Source organism: Arachis stenosperma, chromosome 3 (assembly GCF_014773155.1).
Source record: "Arachis stenosperma cultivar V10309 chromosome 3, arast.V10309.gnm1.PFL2, whole genome shotgun sequence".
NCBI classification, from domain to species: domain Eukaryota; kingdom Viridiplantae; phylum Streptophyta; class Magnoliopsida; order Fabales; family Fabaceae; genus Arachis; species Arachis stenosperma.
The window spans coordinates 118,428,812-118,443,267 of NC_080379.1; the positions used below are offsets into that span (position 1 = coordinate 118,428,812).

Genomic DNA, 14,456 nt, shown 5'->3' on the forward strand with positions numbered 1-14,456 from the left:
AAGCACATGGTTAGGGATAGCTTGATTTAGCCGCTTAGGCTAGAATTTTATTCCTTTGGGCTCTCCTATCCACTGATGCTCAAAGCCTTGGATCCTCTTTACCCTTGCCTTTTAGTTTAAAGGGTTACTGGCTTTTTCTACTTGCTTTTTCTTTTTCATTATTTTTCGCCTTTTTTTTCGCAAGCCTTGTGTTATTCATTGCTTTTTCTTACTTCAAGAATCAATTTTATGATTTTTCAGATTATCAATAACATTTCTCTTTTTTCATTATTCTTTCAAGAGCCAACAATTTTAACATTCATAAACTTCACTATAAAAAATATGCACTGTTCAAGTATTTATTCAGAAAACAAAAAGTATTATCACTGATGAGCAGATAATTTATACGCTTTTTGGCATTGTTTTTAGGTAGTTTCTAGTAGGATCTAGCTATTTTTAGGGATGTTTTCATTAGTTTTTATGCAGAATTCACATTTCTAGACTTTACTATGAGTTTGTGTATTTTTTTGTGATTTCAGGTATTTTCTGGCTGAAATTGAGGGACCTGAGCAAAAATCTGATTCAGGCTGAAAAAGGACTGCTGATGCTATTAGATTCTGACCTCCCTGCACTCGAAATAGATTTTTTAGAGTTATAGAACTCCAAATGGCGCTCTCTTAACTGCATTGGAAAGTAGACATCCATGGCTTTCCAGCAATATATAATGATCCATACTTTGTTTGAGTTTAGATGATGCAAACTGGCGTTCAACACCAGTTCCATGCTGCATTCTGGAGTAAAACGCCAGAAACACGTCACAAACCAAAGTTAAACGCCAAAAACATGTTACAACTTGGCGTTTAACTCCAAGAGAAGCCTTTGCACATGTAAAGCTCAAGCTCAGCCCAAGCACACACCAAAGTGGGCCCTGGAAGTGGATTTCTGCACTTAGACTTATTTCTGTAAACCCTAGCAGCTAGTTTAATATAAATAGAACTTTTTACTATTGTACTAAGCATCTAGTATTTTTCCCTATTTTTCGAATTCACATGCTATTTGGGGAGGCTGGCCATTAGGCCATGCGTAGACCTTGTTCTTATGTATTTTCAACGGTGGAGTTTCTACATACCATAGATTAAGGTGTGGAGCTCTGATGTACCTCGAGTTTTAATGCAAAGTACTACTGTTTTCTATTCAATTCATGTTTATTCTTATTCTAAGATATTCGCTGCACTTCAACCTGATGGACGTGGTGATCCGTGACACTCATCAACATCCGTCCTTATGAACGCGTGCTTGACAACCACTTCCGTTCTATCTTAGACCGAGCGAGTATCTCTTGGATTCCTTGATCAGAATCTTCGTGGTATAAACTAGAACCCTTTGGCGGCCACTCTTGAGAATCCAGAAAGTCTAAACCTTGTCTGTGGTATTCTGAGTAGGATTCAAGGATTGAATGACTGTGATGAGCTTCAAACTCGCGATTGTTGGGTGTAGTGACAGACGCAAAAGAATCAATGGATTCTATTCCGACATGATCGAGAACCGATAGATAATTAGCCGTGCTGTGACAAGAGCATTTGGACCATTTTTACTGAGAGGATGGGAAGTAGCCATTGACAACGGTGATGCCGTACATACAGCTTGCCATGGAAAGGAGTATGAAGGATTGAAGAAAGGCAGTAGGAAAGCAGAGATTCAACAGGAACAAAGCATCTCCATACGCTTATCTGAAATTCCCACCAATGATTTACATAAGTATCTCTATCTTTATTTCATGCTTTATTTATTATTATTTTTGAAAACCATTATAATCATTTGAATCAGCCTAACTGAGATTTATAAGATGACCATAGCTTGCTTCATACCAACAATCTCCGTGGGATCGACCCCTTACTCTCGTAAGGTTTATTACTTGGACGACCCAATGCACTTGCTGGTTAGTTGTGCGAAGTTGTGAAGAATGTGAGTGAACCATAGTAGTGTGCACCAAGTTTTTGGAGCCATTGCTAAGAATTGTTCAAGTTATAAAAAAGAGTAAATCACAATTGTGCCTATCAACCACCACATCAGGATAATTAAACTATTTTCAAGATAGAATTCGAAATTCATGTACTTGTTGTTCTTTTGCAAATAGAATCATTTTTCATTTAAGAAAGATGAAAGATTCATGGAACATTCATAGCTTTAAGACATAGACTCTAAGCACTAATGATCATGTAATAAAGACAAAAACACAGACAAACATAAAACATAGGAAACGAAAAATAGAAGAACAAATAACAAGAAAATTAAAGAACGGATCCACCTTAGTGACGGCGGCTAGTTCTTCCTCTTGAAGACCCTATGGAGTACTTTAGCTCCTCAATATCTCTTCCTTGCCTTTGTTGCTCCTCCCTCATGGGTCTTTGGTCCTCTCTGATTTCATGGAGGATAATGAAGTTCTCTTGGTGCTCCATCCTTAGTTGCTCCACATTGGAACTCAAATCTCCTAAAGAGGTTTTGAGTTGCTCCCAATAGCTTTCTGGAGGAAAGTGTATCCCTTGAGGTATCTCAAAGATTTCTTGATGAGAAATTTCCTCATGCTCTTGTTGAGGTCCATGAGTGGGCTCTCTTATTTGCTCTATCCTCTTTCTAGTGATGGGCTTTTGAGATGAATCTCTCCATCTCCCATGACTCAGAGTTGGAAGCAACTGTCTTTCCTTTCCTCTTCCTAGAAGTTTCTCCGGCCTTAGGTGCCATTAATGGTTATGGAAAAATAAAAAGCAGAGCTTTTTTCCACACCAAACTTAAAAGGTTTGCTCATCCTCGAGCAAAAGAAGAAAGAAAGGATTAGAGGAAGAAGAGATGGAGGTGTGTGAATGGTTCGGCCAAGGGGGTTAGGAAGTATTTGTGATGTGTGAAAATGAAGGTGGTAAGGAGGGATATTTATAGGGTAAGAGAGAGAGGGAATCCGTGTGGAAAGGGGAGGGTTTGGGAGGGGAATGTTTTGAATTTGAATGGTGAGGTAGGTGGGGCTTTATGATGGGTTGTTGGGGAATAGTGGATGGATGTGAGTGGTGAATAGATTATGGGGAAGAGGGTAGGATTTGATAGGTGAATGGTGTTTGGAGAAGAGTGTTATGGAAAGGTGTGAAGAGGAGAAAGAGTGAGTTGGGGTAGGTGGGGATTCTGTCACAGATCCTGAGGTGTCAAGGATTTCTCATCCCTGCATCTTTCTGGCATTTAAACGCCCTCTGTGTGCCATTTCTGGCATTTAACGCTAGCTCTGCTGCCTTTCCTGGCGTTAAACACCAGTCTGGCTGCCAATTCTAGCGTTTAACACCCAGAATGCTACCAGACTAGGCGTTAAATGCCCATTCTGCTATTCTTACTGGCGTTTAAACGCCAGCTAGACACCCTTTTCTGGCATAAAATGCCAGTCTAGAAGCCAATTCTGGCGTTTAACACCCAGAATACTGCCAGACTGGGCGTTAAACGCCCATTTTGCTATCCTTACTGGCATTTAAACGCAAGTAAGCTCATCCTCCAGGGTGTGCTATTTTTTATTCCTGCTTTAATTCTACAGCTGTTTTTGTGACTTTCATATGATCTTCAACCTAAAGAAAACATAAACTAACAATGGAAATGGAATGAAAAAGTAATTAACATAGATAAATAAAATTGGGTTGCCTCCCAATAAGCGCTTCTTTAATGTAAATAGCTTGATAGTAAGCTCTTTCAGAGCTTCACAGATGCTCAGAGCATGATTATGGCCTCCCAACACCAAACTTAGAGTTTGACTGTGGGGGCTCTACTTGACTCTGTATGGAGAGAATTGGATGAAGCTTTTCATGCTTTCTCTCCATGTTTACAGAAGAAGATCCTTGAGCCTTAAACACAAGGTAGTCTTCATTCAATTGAAGGACTAACTCTCCTCTGTCCACATCAATCACAACCCTTGTTGTGGCTAGGAAGGGTCTTCCAAGGATGATGGATTCATCCTCATCCTTCTCAATGTCTAGGATTATGAAGTCAGCAGGGATGTAAATGCCTTCAACTTTCACTAAGACATCCTTTACAAGTCCATGAGCCTCTTTCATTGATTTGTCTGCCATCTCTAGTGAGATTCTTGCAGCTTGTACCTCAAAGATTTCTAGTTTCTCCATTACAGAGAGTGGCATGAGGTTTATACCTGACCCTAGGTCACACAGAGCCTTCTCAAAGGTCATGGTGCCTATGGTACAAGGTATTAAGAACCTTTCGGGATCCGGTTTCTTCTGAGGTAATGTCTGCTGAACCCAAGTATTCAGTTCACTGATGAGCAATGGAGATTCATCCTCCCAAGTCTCATTACCAAATAACTTGGCATTCACCTTCATGATTGCTCCTAGGTATTGAGCAACTTGCTCTTCAACGATATCTTTATCTTCTTTAGAGGAAGAATACTCATCAGAGCTCATAAATGGTAATAGGAAGTTCAGTGGAATCTCTATGGTGTCTATATGAGCCTCAGATTTCTTTGGTTCCTCATTAGGGACTTCCTTATTGGCTAGTGGGCGTCCATTGAGGTCTTTCTCACTGGAGATCACTGCCTCTTCCTCCTCTATAGGTTTGACCATTTTGGTTATATTGATAACCTTGCACTCTCTCTTTGGATTCTCTTCTGTATTGCTTGGGAGAGTACTATGAGGGGTTTCAGTAACTTTTTTACTCAGCTAATCCACTTGTACCTCCAAATTTTTGATGGAGGACCTTGTTTCATTCATAAAACTAAGAGTGGCCTTAGATAGACCAGAGACTATGTTTGCTAAGTCAGAGGGGCTCTGCTCAGAATTCTCTGTCTGTTACTGAGAAGATGATGGAAAAGGCTTGCTATTGCCAAACCTATTTCTCCCACCATTATTATTATTGAAGCCTTGTTGAGGCTTCTGTTGATCCTTCCATGAGAAATTTGGATGATTTCTCCATGAAGGATTATAGGTGTTTCCATAGGATTCTCCCATGTAATTCACCTCTTTCATTGCAGGATTCTCAGGGTCATAAGCTTCTCCTTCAAAGGAGGCTTCTTTAGTACTGCCGGATGCAGCTTGCAATCCATTCAGATTCTGAGAAATCATATTGACTTGCTGAGTCAACATTTTATTCTGAGCCAATATGGCATTCAGAGTATCAATCTCAAAAACTCATTTCTTCTGAGTCATCCCATTACTCACAAGATTTCTTTCAGAAGTGTACATGAACTGATTATTTGCAACTACCTCAATGAGTTCCTGAACTTCTACAGGAGTTCTTTTCAGATGAAGAGATCCACCAGAAGAGTGGAAAAATGACATCTTGGACAATTCAGACAGACCATCATATAATATATCCAAGATGCTCCATTCTGAAAACATGTTATAAGGACACCTTCTGATCAATTGCTTGTATCTTTTCCAAGCTTCATAGAGGGATTCACCTTCTTTCTGTCTGAAGGTTTGGATGTCCACTCTAAGCTTGCTCAGCTTTTGAGGTGGAAAGAACTTGGCCAAGAAAGCAGTGACCAACTTATCCCAAGAGTTCAGGCTTTCTCTAGGTTATGAGTCCAACCATATCCTAGCTCTGTCTCTTACAGCAAAGGGAAAAAGCATAAGTCTGTAGACCCCGGGATCAACCCCATTAGTCTTAACAGTATCACAGATTTGCAAGAATTCAGCTAAGAATTGATGAGGATCTTCCGATGGAAGTCCATGAAACTTGCAATTCTGTTGCATTAGAGAAACTAATTGAGGCTTAAGCTCAAAGTTGTTTGCTCCAATGGCAGGAATTGAGATGCTTCTTCCATATAAGTTGGAAGTTAGTGCAATATAGTCACCAAGCATCTTCCTTGCATTTCTAGCATTGTTATTGGGTTCGGCTGCCATGTCTGCTTCTTTTTGGAGACTTTCTGTAAGGTCCTCTCCGGAGTGTTGTGCTTTAGCTTCTCTTAGCTTCCTTTTCAGAGTCCTTTCAAGTTCAGGATCAGCTTCAACAAGAATGTCCTTATCCTTGTTCCTACTCATATGAAAAAGAAGAGAATAAAGGGAGAAGTGGAATCCTCTATGTCAGAGTATAGAGATTCCTTTATGTGAGTATAAGAATAGAAGAATAGAAGAATAGAAGAAATAGGAGATGAGTAATTCGAACAGAGAGAAGAGAGAGGGGTTCAAATTATGAGTAGAAGAGAAGTCTTAGCAAATAAATAGAAAGAGATGAGAGAGAGAGTATTCGAATTTTAAGGAGAGGGAAAAGAAAAATATTTTTATTTTTATTTAATTGATCAAGTTAGTTTCGACAATATTAAAAGAAATAAAATAAAATTAGAATTTAAAATAATTAGTTAATTAAAAAGATTTTTGAAAAAAAATGGTTAGTGATTTTCGAAAATTAGAAGTGGAAAAGTAGTTAGTTGGTTTTGAAAAATATAAGAAATAGTAAACTTTTTAAAATTAAAACAAACAAGTCAAGTAGATAGTTGAAAAAGGTTTGAAAATAAATTTTGAAAAGATAAGAAGTTAGAAAAAGATTTTGAAATTAAAATTTTAAAAAGATATGATTGAAATTTATTTTGAAAAAGAATTGAAAAAGAAAAAAAAAGACTTGATTTTTAAAATTAAAGTTGATGACTTGACTAACAAGAAACTAAAAGATATGATTCTAGAATTTAAAGATTGAACATTTCTTAACAAGAAAGTAACAAACTTGAAATTTTTGAATCAAAACATTAATTGTTAGCAAGGATTTTCGAAAATATGAAATAAAATTAAGAAAAAGATTTTTAAAAAATTAGTTTTAAAATTTTTGAAAACATTAAAAAATGGAAAGATGAACATTTAAAATATGTTTGATGCAAAAAGTTATGAATTAAAATATGAAAAATTGAAAAAAATCGAATTGGAAACCAAAATTACCTCCCTTGTTCTGGCGTTTAACACCCACTTGACTACCTCTTTGGGCGTTTAACGCCCAGCCAGATACCTTGGCTGGCGTTAAACGCTAGGAATCCTTTTTTACTGAGCGTTTTTCTAAGCGCCCAAAATGCTGCCATTTCTGGCGTTAAACGCCCAAAATGCTGCCCATTCTGGCGTTAAACGCCCAAAATGCTGCCTATTCTGGCGTTAAACGCCCAAAATGCTGCCCATTCTGGCGTTTAACGCCCAGAATGATACCTTTACTGGTGTTAAACGCCCAGAATGATAGCCATTCTGGCGTTTAACACCCAAAATGCCTCTTTACTAGCGTTTTAACGCCAGTGAGCTCTTTTTCTCTGTGATTCCTCTGCTTTATGTTCTGATCCTTTATTTCTCTGTATTATTTATTGAAAAGACATGTATATAATTTTTTTAATTTGAAATTTTGACTTGACTAACAAGAAACAACTAAATTTTAAAAATTTTTGACCAAGTCAACTCAAAATTTCGAATATTATGAGAAGAAAAAGGAAAAGATATTTTTTTACTTTTGATTTTTTAATGAGGAGAGAGAAAAATAAAAAAATAAAACAAAACATAAAATTTTAAGATCAAAACAAATAATGCATGCAAGAACACTTTGAATGTCAAGATGAACACCAAGAACACTTTGAAGATCATGATGAACAGCAAGAATATATTTTTGAAAATTTTTAAGAAAAGAAAGACATGCAAGACCCCAAACTTAAGAACTTTTGTACTACGGACACTAACAATTCGAAAATGTACAAGAAAAACAAGAAAAGACACAAAACAAAAAAATTTAAAGATCAAACAAGGAAAATCATCAAGAACAACTTGAAGATCAAAGAAGAACACAATGCATGAATTTTAAAAAATTTTAAGAAAATTAAATTAAAAAATATGCAGTTGACACCAAACTTAAAATTTGACACAAGACTTAAACAAGAAAAACAAATTTTTTTTTGGTTTTATGATTTTATTAAATTTTTTTTTCGAAAACTTTTTGAAAAGAAAATAAAGGTTGAAACAAGAAAGAAGGTTACCTAATCTAAGCAACAAGATGAACAGTCAGTTGTCCAAACTCAAACAATCCCCGGCAACGGCGCCAAAAATTTGGTGCAGGAATTTGGTGCAGGAATTATGATCACCCTTTTCACAACTCCGGTACAACTAACCAGCAATTGCACTGGGTCGTCCAAGTAATAAAATCTTACGCAAGTAAGGGTCGATCCCACGGAGATTGCCGGCTTGAAGCAAGCTATGGTCATCCTGTAAATCTTAGTCAGGCGGATTCAATTGGTTATGAGTTTTGATAATTGAAAGATAAATAAAACGTAAATTAAAATAAAGGTACTTATGTAATTCATTGGTGGGAATTTCAGATAAGCGGTTGGAGATGCTTTGTTGCTTCTGAACCTCTGCTTTCCTATTGTCTTCATCCAATCATGCGTGCTCCTTTCCATGGCAAGCTGTATGTTGGTGGATCACCGTTGTCAATGGATACCATCCACCCTCTCAGTGAAAATGGTCCAGCTACGATTTCTGTACGGCTAATCAACTGTCGGATTTCTCGTCTCGGATGAAAAATACCAGGCATAGCTACCGCATGGCTAATCATCTGTCAGTTCTCACTTGTGTTGGAATAGGATCTCTCTATCCTTTTGCACACTGTTCACTGCACCCAATATCGTGATTTTGAAGCTCGTCACAGTTATCCCATCCCAGATCCTACTCGAAATACCACAGACAAGGTTTAGACTTTTCGGATCTCAGGATTGCTGCCAATTGGTTCTAGCCTATACCACAAAGTTTCTAACCTCACGGACTCGGTCTGTGGATCAAAGACCCAAGAGACTATACTCCGGCTGTCGTCCAATGACTACGTTGAACATCATGTAGACCGCTTGTGGTTGTCAGGCACACGGATCTTGGCTAAGTGAGTAACGAAGATAGTGGGTGATTGTCACGGATCACCCCTTCATTATGACTTAACTGAATTAAGTACGAGAGTATATCTTGGAGAAGAAGTAAGCATGAATTAAAAGCGAAACAATAGTACTTGTATTAATTCATGAAGAAAAGCAGAGCTCCACACCTTAATCTATGAGGTGTAAAAACTCCACCGTTAGAAAATACATAAGAGAAAATAGCCTAGGCATGGCCGTGAGGCCAGCCAAGCATAAAGTTGATCAAAAGATCGAAAGATGATCCAAAGATAAAATACAATAGTAAAAAGTGCTATTTATACTAAACTAGTTACTAAGGATTGCAGAAAATAAGTAACTAAGTGCAGATAGTGCAGAAATCCATTTCCGGGGCCTACTTGGTGTGTGCTTGGGCTGAGCATTGAGTTTTACACGTGCATAGACCTTTTCTGGAGTTAAACGCCAGCTTGGATGCCAGTTTGGGCGTTTAACTCTAGTTCTGGTGCCAGTTCCGGTATTTTACGCCAGAAAAGGGTCTCTGGTGGGTGTTTTAATGCCAGTTTGGGCCATCAAATCTCGGGCAAAGTATGGACTATTATACATTGCTAGAAAATTCAAGATGTTAGCTTTCCAGCCCAATTGAGAGCACGCCAATTGGACTTCTGTAGCTCCAGAAAAATGCGTTTGAGTGCAGGGAGGTCAGAATCCAACAGCATCTGCAGTCCTTTCTCAGCCTCTGAATCAGATATTTGCTCAGGTCCCTCAATTTCAGCCAGAAAATATCTGAAATTACAGAAAAACACAAAAACTCATAGTAAAGTCCAGAAATGTGATTTTGCATAAAAACTAATAAAAATATAATAAAAAGTAACTAAAACATACTAAAAACTACCTAAAAATAATGCCAAAAAGTGTATAAATTATCCTCTCATCAGGCAACTCGTTAGTTGAGATAATAATTTTTAAAAGATTAAGCTTATTCGAAATGCTGGTGAAGTGTTAAGAAGGAAACAGAGGCTGAAAAGACGCACGGGCGGGTATTAATTGGAAATTATTTGACACAGACTCGATTTATACACCTTGCTAAATCGAACAAGTACCCAAATGAAGAATCGAACAGTTGTTCGAATGGAGAATTGAGTGGTTATACAAGTAGAGAAGTCGAACGCTTTCTCTAAGTGAGGAATTTACGGGTAACGTTCATAGGCAAAAGAGTAGAAACAGTTACCTAAGAATTCACGTACAAGGCAACGTCATGTAATTAATGGTCGGTTATGGAAGTGGGCTATAAATATTAGTAAGTTTTAGAAAATAAGGGTTGGAACTTCTTTTCAGAAATACACTCAAGCACACTCATGTCCCAGCAAATTCCTGAGTCTGCATTCGAGTTCTGTTTTTGTAAGGTTCCTTCCATTGTCTTTACCTTTCATTTACAATTCTTACAAAAACTTTATTTTTCAAAGCAAATTTATCTTTCAAGTATTGTTTAATTTCCATGTTCAATTTACATTTCGCTACCTTTTAATTTCCATGTCTAAAGTCCTTTAATCCAATCGAAGGCATCTTTATCTCCTTCTTTACGTTTCAATGCAAACATTTTCGATTTCAGTCAAGTTTACTTTTCGAATCCTTTGTTTTACACTTCTTTTACCCTTTTGCATTTTTCGAACTTATTTTCTGTTTTAATACTCGACTAATTCAAGAACCTTTGATGCACTTATTGAAAACTGGTACCTGCAAAAGAGGAGTTGGTTTTGCTCCCAGACTATTAGAATCGAACCACCATCGATTTGCTAAAAATCGACAAAACAGTGATATATTTTAGTTTATCAAATTAATAATATAGAATTTAAATTATAAGTTATAGATAGAGTGAAAAGGATAGAGAGAAATAGAGAAGAAAAACGTGGTAGATAAGAAGATGAAAAAAGAGAATTTATTAATTTTTGAAAAAAATATTTCATCTTAATTAGAGTATAATGTGATACATTTTGATTATTAAATTAGTAATATAATATTGCTATATTTTAATATTGTAATTTATATTTAATTACAATTAGAGAATATCACATTGTATATTTTAATTTTTAAAATTATAATTAGTTATTGATAATAATATATAAGAGAAACAAAATAAATAAAAAATAAAAAATTCTTTAAATTTATATTAAAAAATAATTTTAATTATAATAAAAAAGTGACCTATAATATATTTTAATTATATAATAAATTAATAATATATAATATTATTTTATTCAATTAATTTTTATTATACCAATAAATTATTCTACTAATTTAATTGAACTTCCTTGCCAAAATAACGTCATCATATAATATGATCACAAATCACTTAATAATATAGTTTTCTATCTCAAGTTGTTTTTTAAAATGAGTTAGACACAATCAATACTAATTCTAATATGTAGTATGAGAATCTAATCTAATGTTATTGAACCAACTATTAATAAATGTTCACGCTAGTTTTTTAGGTGAAGTAGGTTCTCTAATACCAATTATTAGAAGTAACAGATATCAATTGGATTTCGCCTTTGACGCGTGCTGTTGGGTCTCCAAGCATTCATTCATGCATCGGCATAAAGGTTAAAAACAGTGGGGCTTGATTATACATTTATAACCCCTCCTTTTCTTTCTCCAAAAAAACAAAAGCGTGGGGCTTCCTCCTCATGCCGATCATCAGCGTGGGAACTAATAGATGAAATCACCAAAGTGACAAACTGTGATGATACCTGAGAAGGAGGAAGAGAAATTTATAAGATCTATAATATTGAAATATGAGGAAAGTCTTATTATTTGCACAAATTACATTCCCATTTCTTAATTTATGACGAATCTCATTGAGTCACAAAAGTATACATGAAAAAAAATCAATAGTTTACTTTACTGACCTAAAATGTTAATGTAATTTGTCTGAGTTTTACTCTCTAGAGTTCAGAGTGTGAAGAATTTGATCAACTATTATAAAAAACAAACCAAAAAACTCTCAGCATTTTTTGCCCGAGAAGTAAGAACTGAATAATTTAGATATACAAAATACTTGTTTAGAAATTGTTAGGACCCACTATAGATACTAAAAATGTCATTACACAAGACTCCAAAGTAGATGTTAAAAGAAGTTGGGCGACAAGGGGCCGGCCCGCCCACTCATCGCTTCCATAGCCTTCGTTCCAAAAATATCCCTCAATCACTTGCAAATGGAATCTTAACATAATTTGTAAAAATGATTTTCTTGTATATAAATTTTTGATAATCTAGTCACCAAAAAATATATTTTTGATAATCTGATTGACGTCCGTGATCAACTAACTGATTATAACTCCCAAAATGTATGTAGAAGAGTAGGAATGACAATGGGTATCTATTAGGACGGAAATTGTATCAGTAAATATTAAATTTTAAAAAATAAAAAAATTTAATTATGATAAAATTTTATATAATTTAATTAAAATATATCAAATAAAATTTAATTTAAACATATTTAACATTATTGAATTTAATTCAACATTATTTAACTAAATTTTTAACATACAAACTAAAATAAAACGAAACAAAAAAAAATTTACAACATAACAATATAACACATTTTGGTCTATAATTAAAATTTAGTGATAGTATTCTGTTTTTATAATAATACAAATTTAAATAATCAATTGATGTAAATTTAGATATTATGTTTATTATTAATTTATTTTTAAATAAAACTAAAAAAATAGAATTAAATATATACTTACATCATCTATATAAAAATATTTAAATAAGTTTATTCTAACGAAATTTAGTAGATTTCTATAGGTCAGGTATCTCAGTCCAATTTCTATCTCCGTTTGTTTGGGGAAACGAGTAGAAACTTAACGGGTCTTTATTTTTCTCCCCTTTGTGAATAATCTCTACAAATATCAGTGGGTTTTGGTTTTTTTTTTTTCATCCTATAATGGAGTAGTATAAGACTATAAGCATAGAGAAGCAGCGCAACAAAAGCCGATTAGACATGATACCATTTAAATAATTCCTTTTACAAAAAGCAACGCAAGAAAATAGGAAAATAATGAGAGTCCCTACATTGAGCTTTAAACTAAAATAAGATATAAGAAATCAATTTCGCTAATGAGACAATAAAAAATCTAAATAACGTGAATAATGGGTTCTGAATTTAGTTTAATATAAAAAATTAATTATTCCAATCTTAATTTATTAAAAAAATTCATCTAAACACTTTCTTTCTATCCTTTCCAAATCGTCTGCTATTCTCATTCTCATCAATTATCCTACTTTTTTGATGTTAGAAGTTTTCTCATTGACCATCATCATCCACCCTTGTAGCCCCATCTTTTATTATCATTGCGGGATCGTCATCAAACAACCATCCACGTAGTTATTAAAATAATCATCTGGTTACCTAGTGAAATGACCATCCAACATTTGTTAATTGTATATACTTAAACTGAATCGAACAAAATATCTATCCAATTAAAAATTAAAATAACCATCTACATATCTAGTGAATTGAACATCCAGCACATTTGCAGGGTGGAGAGAGTTGACGACGACGCATGAAGGCAAGGGAGGAGATTTGGCGATGGAGCAACCACGCAATGACAACTTCGGCTAGACGAGGTTGCGATTTTGCTCCGTGAACTTCGAACCCAAACGTGCAACGGCCAGAGATGGAAGAGGAGGAGGAGTCGAATTGGTGGGAGGAAGGACGACGTCGATGAGGTACGGCACAATAGCAACAACGACACGATGGGGAGGACAGACGATGGGGATAACGTGCGTCTCAAACGGCGAGACGGGAGGCGGCAACCTGTGGTTGAACTGCACGATCGGCGGCAGATGGGCAGCGGTAACGAAAATGCATGTGACTGAGAATGGGAGGTGATACGACTGTTACAAATTCGATGTCAAAACTCGGCTTTATGCGCCATAATTCGGCATTATATACCATCTTGGCATTAAGCGTTATACTTCGACTCAACGGATTACATTCTGAAATAAAAACGTCCGACTTGGTGTTGTCACCTACTAAATTCTAAAAACTGCTCTTCAATATAGAGAGCCAACAGAAGCATATCCAACCTATCTTCCTTCACTTATAAAGGTATGATATTTTATCCTCATAAGGACACATTGAATTCTGAATACTAATTTAAGCATCGGAATGCCTTTGCAGGTACCCACCCCACTTTGTTTGTTCTCCCCACAAACGTGATATATTCTTGGATGAAAGCTCGGACTACCAGAACCTGTAAGTTTGGCGTTGAAGGTTATAGTTCAGCACGACTATCAAGAGCCGAGCTTTCTCCAGGGTATTCATACAAGAACAATTGGCACCCATCGTGGGGCCGAAGATATAGATTTTTTCTTTTTCATCGGCCTTAGCGGTCCTACATTTGACCATGGCTAATCCACCTACACTGTCCAAACTTCTTCGGATGGTAACTGAGTTGCAACAAGCCAACCAGCGTATGGCGGAGGAAAATCAAAGAATGGCGAACCAGATCGCCAAGTTAACGAATGCTCAGATTGAAAACAATGATGGCCGTCAAGAACGAACAGAAGAGGCCGAGCATCAATCTGGTCCAACACATGTCTCTGAAACTGC

At 35.9% G+C, this 14,456-nt stretch overlaps 1 non-coding gene across 1 annotated transcript; it reads left to right on the forward strand.

Moving 5' to 3' along the window:
* Positions 1-5,352: 5,352 nt before the first annotated feature.
* On the forward strand, positions 5,353-5,456 carry LOC130971153 (small nucleolar RNA R71). Its single transcript, XR_009082389.1, has one exon. It is a non-coding gene; the product is annotated as a small nucleolar RNA R71 (small nucleolar RNA).
* The last annotated feature ends 9,000 nt before the right edge of the window (positions 5,457-14,456 follow it).